General features: G+C 34.5%; 1 pseudogene; it reads left to right on the top strand.

Moving 5' to 3' along the window:
- The first annotated feature begins 5,200 nt into the window (after positions 1 to 5,200).
- The window catches only part of LOC102480524 (cAMP-dependent protein kinase type II-beta regulatory subunit pseudogene), a 3,604-nt pseudogene continuing 1,776 nt past the window's right edge, over positions 5,201 to 7,028 (top strand).

Raw genomic sequence — 7,028 nt, forward strand, 5'->3', positions numbered from 1 at the left:
TTTCCATTTTATATTCTTTGTACTTTCTCTTTTTTATTTCTGTGTCACTTCTTTTTCTTAAATTTTATTCTTTTTTTGTCAGTGGGCATGTACAAACGAGAGAGAAGAAAAGAGAAAGCACCTTCCACAGTCTTTTATCCTTCACGCCTTCATCACATCAAAACTTCTGGCACTCAAGCACATTGCATATAGTGTGCTTTTCGAGCCACAAGGGCTGGGATTCCAACTGCAGTCAGCCTTGTGGGTTCTGGCTGCACATGCACAAGGCTTAAATTGCTGAGCTATGGGTCATTTATCACTCTGCTTTCCTCTTTGAATATTGTATTTGCTTTCTTTGTACTCTTTTTTTTTTAATTTTTTCTTTGTCCTTTCTTTTTCTCTTTTTTTCCTTCAATTTTTAAATTTTTCTAGATTTGGTTTTCTTTTTTCCACTTTGTATTTCTTTTCCCAGTAATTCTCATGTTTTTGTTTTCTTTTTATGTATTTATCTTTAATTGCCACAGGCCACATGCATTCACCAGAGAGAAGGAAAAAAGAATGCACCTTCAATAAAGTGTGGCCATATTGTGATCCCTTCTCCCCTTGTCCATTTTAACATCCCGTTGGTGTTTTGAGCATGCATATACATGTGTCTTATCAGTTTTTCAACTTGCTTGAATGAGGCTTAGAATCACAGTTGATTTTACAGTATCAAGTCTCACTTATTACTAGCCTATGAAGTCGGTCTTTTTCTTTTTTTAATAACTTTTGGGCCAGCAGGTGGCACAGAAGTTAAGGTGCTAGATTCCCACATGGCCAATTATGCAGTTTGAGTCCTGGACCTGGTGGCTTAGAAATTACACTGGACACATATGCATATGTGACCAAAATCCCAAGACTGGAAGAGAAAGGACTGTGGACTCGTCATCCCTTTTGGGGGTGATATTTTCACTTTCCCTCTCTCTCTCTTTCTCTCTGGTGAGTGCATGCATCCACCAGATGTATAGCAAAATGAAAAAAAAATTAAATTGCATTTATTCTTTATTTTAAATCATTTTGTATTTCTTTGTAATTTTTATCTTCTCTCATGCTTTTCTATTAAATTTATTTTATTTCCCTAATTATTTTTCATTTTCTTATTTACTTTTATTTTTAACTATTTTCGTAATATTCTCCTTAAACCAAACTGTATTTATTTTCTTTGTATTTTTAAGTCTCTAAATATTTTCCTATTTGTATATTTTTATACTATTTCTCATTTTTTCTGCTTTTTAATTTTTAACTTTTTTTGTTTATATTTTCTCCTTTAGGTACTATGCATTTTCTTTGGACTTCTAATTTTTCATTTTATTTTTTAGAAATAATTATTTAATTTGGGACCAGTACACTGTGTAATAGTTATGTCACTGGACTCCCACATGGTTTACCATGGTCTGAGTCCTGGACCTTGCAACTTGAAACACATGCCAGGTGTGTGTGCATGTGTACCCAAAATCCTGAGAGGAGAATGAAGAGATTGTGACATGGTCATCCTCCCTGGCGGGTGATTTCCTGCCTTCTGTCTCTCTGTCACTTTATGTGTCTCTAGAGAGTGCAGGCACCCTTTACCAAAGATCTATCTTTAAAAAATATTGTTTAATTTTATTTATATTTATTCTTTTTAAAATTTGTTATAAAGCACATGTGCCTACCAAATAGAGGCAGATAGAGAAAGAAATCAAGCTGCCAGGTACAGGACTCAAACTGTAGTTAGCCATGTGGGAGTCCAGTGCCTTAACAACCACAAAACATGCTGGCCCTTCATTCCAATTTTTAACAATTTAAAAGTTTTCCTACATTAGTTTTTTGTACTTTTCACTTCAAATTAAAAATTCTTTTTTAAATTTTCTCTTTCTTTATTCATCTTATATTTGTTTTTGCTCTTAACTATCCCATTTTATTTATATATTTTTTAGTTTGTATTTTTTATTTTTGTTTCACATTTCTGTCATTTTTATTTATAATTTGAAAGCTTTAAAATCTTCTGGGAGTAACAGATGTCATAATGGTTACATCACTGGACTCCCATGTAGTCAACCATGGTTCAAGTCCTGGATCTGGTGACTTAAAACTCATGCCAGGCATGCGTGTGTGCATGCCTAAAATTCTAAGAGAAGAATGGAGGAGAAGTGATTGTGGCATGGCCATGTGATTTCTCACTTTCTGTCTTTTCAGTGAGCAAATGTGCCACATACCAAAAATCTTTCTGAAAAAAAATTAAGTCTTCTAAAAGATTTGTTGTACTTTTTTTTTTTTTAATTTTTGCCACAGAGTATGGGTATTTCTCAGAAAGAGAGAGGGAGAGAGGCAAGAAAGAGAGAAACCATCCCTCATGGAGAATGGACAAACTGCAATCCCTTCTCTTCCATTTCTTCTTCCTTTCAGGATTTTAGGCAAGCATGCACATGCACATGCACCTGGCATATTTCACACACAGGTCTGGGACTTGAACCATACAGTCATCCATGTGGTATCCAACCATCTTAACAACTATGCCAAGGGCTGGCACATTTTATAATTAAAATTTGTATATTTATAAAATTAAAGTTTTAATTTTCTTATTCTACCTTTATTTTATGTTGATTATTTTGTATTTCTTCTTTATATATTTTCTCAGTTTTTAAGATTTTAAAATTTTGTTTTTACCTTTTTTATTTTGTACTTATTTTCTATGTATGTTTTCTCATTTTTTTTGAGAGAGATTTTTGTCTGCTCACAGAAGAGACCAAGAGCAATCACCCACCAGTGATGATGGCCACACCACAACCCCTTCTCCATTCTCCTCTCTGGATTTTGAGCATGCACACACATGTGCCCAACATTAAGTTCAAGCTGCCAGATCTGGGACTTGAATCTTGTTCAGGCAAGTGGGAGTACAGTGTCTTAACAACTACACTAATTGCTGGCCCCCAATTTTCTTAATTTTAATCACTTTTTATCTATAAATTTTCTTTGTTTGTCTTTATTCATTTTGTATGTTAACCTTGTACTTCATATTTATAATATTTCTATTATATTGATTGATTAATAATCAAAGAAACTACCATATACCTAATTTTCAATAGCGAATTTAACATTCTCGGGTCTATTAAGTGTTTCAGATCAATGCAACAAAGAATACACAAAGCTTCAGGACCAAACTAATATTAATCATCAGATGGAGTTGATAGACATCTATAGAAAACAATTGTTTTCCATAGAACTTTCCACCCCCAAAACACAGAATATACATTTTTCTCAGCCCCACATGGTACTTTCTCAAATATTGACCAGATGAAAGGGCACAAAATCAAACTTTACAGATTTAATGGCATTGAAACTATAATCAGCAACTTCTTTGACCATGATGGAGTTAAACTTGATATTAATCTCAGGAAAAAAACTTGAAAATACACAAATACATGGAAACTAAACAACCTGTTTCTGAATAACTTCATGACCACTGAACAGAGTAAGGCCAAAATCAAAAGATTCATTGAAATAAATGATAATGAGTGTACAAGCTTTCATAATTGATCGGACACTGCAAGTGCAGTCATAAGAGGGCTGTTTATAGCAATTAGCATGCACAAGAAAAAGATGGAAAGATGGCAAAAGGATAACCTAACATAAAGCCTCAGGGAACTGGAAAAACAAAAAAAATTTCAAAAAATTCCAGGAGAAAAAATCAATAAAGATTAAAGCAGAAATAAATAAAATAGAAAATAAATAAACCATACAGGAAATAAATGAAAACATAAACTGGTTCTTTGAAAAAGATTATCAAAATTGACACACCAGGGAACCAGCAGTTAGCGTAATGGCTATGTCACTGGACTCCCACATAGTCAACCGCAGTTTGCGTCCCAGACCCGGTGGCTTAGAACTCACGCCGGGCGTGTGTGCGTGCGTGCCCAAGATCCCGAGAGGAGAATGGAGGAGAAGGGATTGCGGCGTGACCATCCCCCCTGGGGGGTGATTTCTCACTTTCTGTCTTTATGTCTCTCTCTGTCTGTCTGGCGAGCGCATGTGCCCTATAGCAAAAACCTCTCAAAAAAAAAAATTGACACACCATTAGATGGACTGATTAAGAAAAAGATAGAAAAGATCCAGATAAATCAAATTTGCAATGAATCAGGCAACATTATAACAGGCATAATAGAAATACAAAACATCATTAGAGGATACTATGAGCTACCATATGCCAACAATGAAGTAAACCTGGATGAGATAGACAAATTCCTGGACATATATAATCTACATAGATTGACTAGAGAGGAAGAACAGCCAAAAAGCATATGAAAAAAATGCTCAATATCCCTCATCATAAAAGAAATGCCAACCAAAACTACAATGAGATACCACCTACCACTGTCAGAAGCATGAAGATTATATATATATATACAACAGAACTACCATATGATCCAGCAATTCCATTCCTGGATATCTACCCAAAGGCAGGAGAATGCTCATTTGAAAAAACTGCTGGCGCTGGCACAACTGTATTTATTGTGGCATTATTCATGATTGCTAAGACATGGAACCAGTCCAAATGTACATGCACAGATGAATGGATATAAAATATATGGCACATATACTCCGTGGAATACTATTCAGAAAAAAAAAAAACAACAAGATCCTGGTATTTAATTGAAAGTGGACAAACATGGAAGATTTACTATTGAGTGAAGCAAGTTAGGCTGTAAAAGAGAGACATTGTATGTCTCTACTTAACATATACCAACTGTCTACACTCTATGGTGGAGAATGAAAGACTGGAGGACATAAAAGCATTAGAAACTGTTATAGACACTGGGGACAAAGTGAAAGAACAGAGGGAGAGGAGAAGAGTGCAAGAAGGGAAATTAGAGAAAAAATGGAGAAGTAAGATATTTGTGGGATACAGATATGGTTTGTTGCCTGTTGATGATATTGTGTATAGTATTCTTGACTCACCTGGCATGTGGTGTATATCATGGCAGTTAAAATCTCTTTACAATCTCAATGATGTGTAGTGATCGAATATATGAATGATAATAATAATTTTAAAAATGCATTTCGATCATTCATATGTTTTCCTGAGAGATTTGTCTGTTCAGCTCATTTGCCCATTGTTAAAATGAATTAGTCAGGTTTTTGCAGGTTAGTTACTTGTGTTCCCTATACATTCTGAAACACAGTTTTGCAAATATTTTCTACCATTATGGCGGTGGACCCTATTCATTATTTATGTTGCTGTTCAGAAGATTTTTACTTTGATGTAGTCCCACTTGTCCATTTTGAGGATTATTGTTTGTGCTTTAGGAGCCATATTTAAGAAGTCATCTCCTACACCAATGTCTTCAAGAATTTCCCTTTGTTTTCCACCAGAAGTTTTATAATTTGAGTCTGTACATTTAGATTTTTCATTTGTTTTTGAGTTTGCTTTTGTTAATGGTGAGAGATAGCAGTCTAGTTTCATTTCTGTGGCAGTGTATATCCAATTATTCCAGCACCATTTGCTGAAACACTTTCTTTCCTCCACTGTATTGTCTTGTATATTTTGTCAAGGATCGCTTGGCTCTATGTTTTGGGATTTGTTTTGGACTTCTCTCTTCTGCTCTATTGGTGTACGTGTCTGTTTCTGGGTCAGTGCAGAGCTGTTTTCTAACATATTTGGAGGTCAGATAGATGTCTCCTACTTTTTCTTTTTAATATGCTACTGCCTTGGTGATACAGGGCCTCTTGTGATTCATGATAAATTTTATGATTGTCCCATTTCTGTGAAGAATGTCTGTTACTGGAAATTTCATCAGAATCAAGTCGTATTTGTAAAGTGATTTGAATTGACGTTTGATAATATTGATTCTTCTCATTCAAGAACACAGGATGTTTTTCCATACTCAATTTCTTTTACAGTTTTTTATAGTTTTCCTTGTGGAGGTCTTTCATCTCTATGGCTAGTTTTTTTCCCTAGATATCGTTTTGTGGCTATTGTAAATGGGATTGCTTTCTTCAGTTCTGCGTATTTGTAAAGTGATTTGAATTGACGTTTGATAATATTGATTCTTCTCATTCAAGAACACAGGATGTTTTTCCATACTCAATTTCTTTTACAGTTTTTTATAGTTTTCCTTGTGGAGGTCTTTCATCTCTATGGCTAGTTTTTTTCCCTAGATATCGTTTTGTGGCTATTGTAAATGGGATTGCTTTCTTCAGTTCTGCCTCAGTCTGTTTATGTTGGTGTATAAAAATGCTATAAATTTTGTATTTTGATTCTGTATCCTGTATTCTGAGTTCATTTATCACTTCCAGGAGGTTTTTCCATGGATTCTTTTGGATTTTCTATGTATATATATCATCAGAGAATAGAAACAACTTAGTTTCATTTTCTATTAAAATGCCTGTTATTTTACTCTCTTGTCTGACTGTGTTGTCTAGGACTTCCAACACAATGTTGGAAAAAAAGTGGAGAAAGTGTCTTATTCCACATTTTGGTGGTAAAAATTTCAGCTTTTTCCCATTCAGTATGATGCTAGCAATAGTTTTGTTATTTATGGTTTTTGTTGTGTTGAGAAAAGTTTTTCCTATTCTGATTTTGCTGAGAGTCCTAATCATGAAAGGATGCTGTATTTTATCAAATACTACTTCTGCATCAACAGATATGATCATAGGGTTATCTTTTCTTTTTAATATAATCCATTACACTTATTGTTTTACATATGGTGAACAATTCTTGTACCTGGGATAAAGCCTACCTGGTTATGGTGTATAATCTTTCTAATGTGTTGTTTCAAGTATCTTGTTGAGGGTTTTTGCATTTGTATTTATCTGCAGTACTGATTTGTACTTTCTCTTTTTTTGTAAACATCCTGCCTTCTTTCTGCATATGGTGCTAGAGACATCATAGAAAGAGTTTGTAAGGTTTTATTTATTTTGGATCTTTATAAACAACTTAAAGAGAATTTTGGTTAACTCTCTAAAAGTTTTGTGGAATTCAGAAATGAAGCCAAGGGGCGGCGGCGGTGGGAGCCGGAGGAGGTGGAGAAGCT

The sequence above is a fragment of the Tupaia chinensis genome, unplaced genomic scaffold (assembly GCF_000334495.1).
Source record: "Tupaia chinensis unplaced genomic scaffold, TupChi_1.0 Scaffold142576_1, whole genome shotgun sequence".
In the NCBI taxonomy this organism is placed as follows: domain Eukaryota; kingdom Metazoa; phylum Chordata; class Mammalia; order Scandentia; family Tupaiidae; genus Tupaia; species Tupaia belangeri.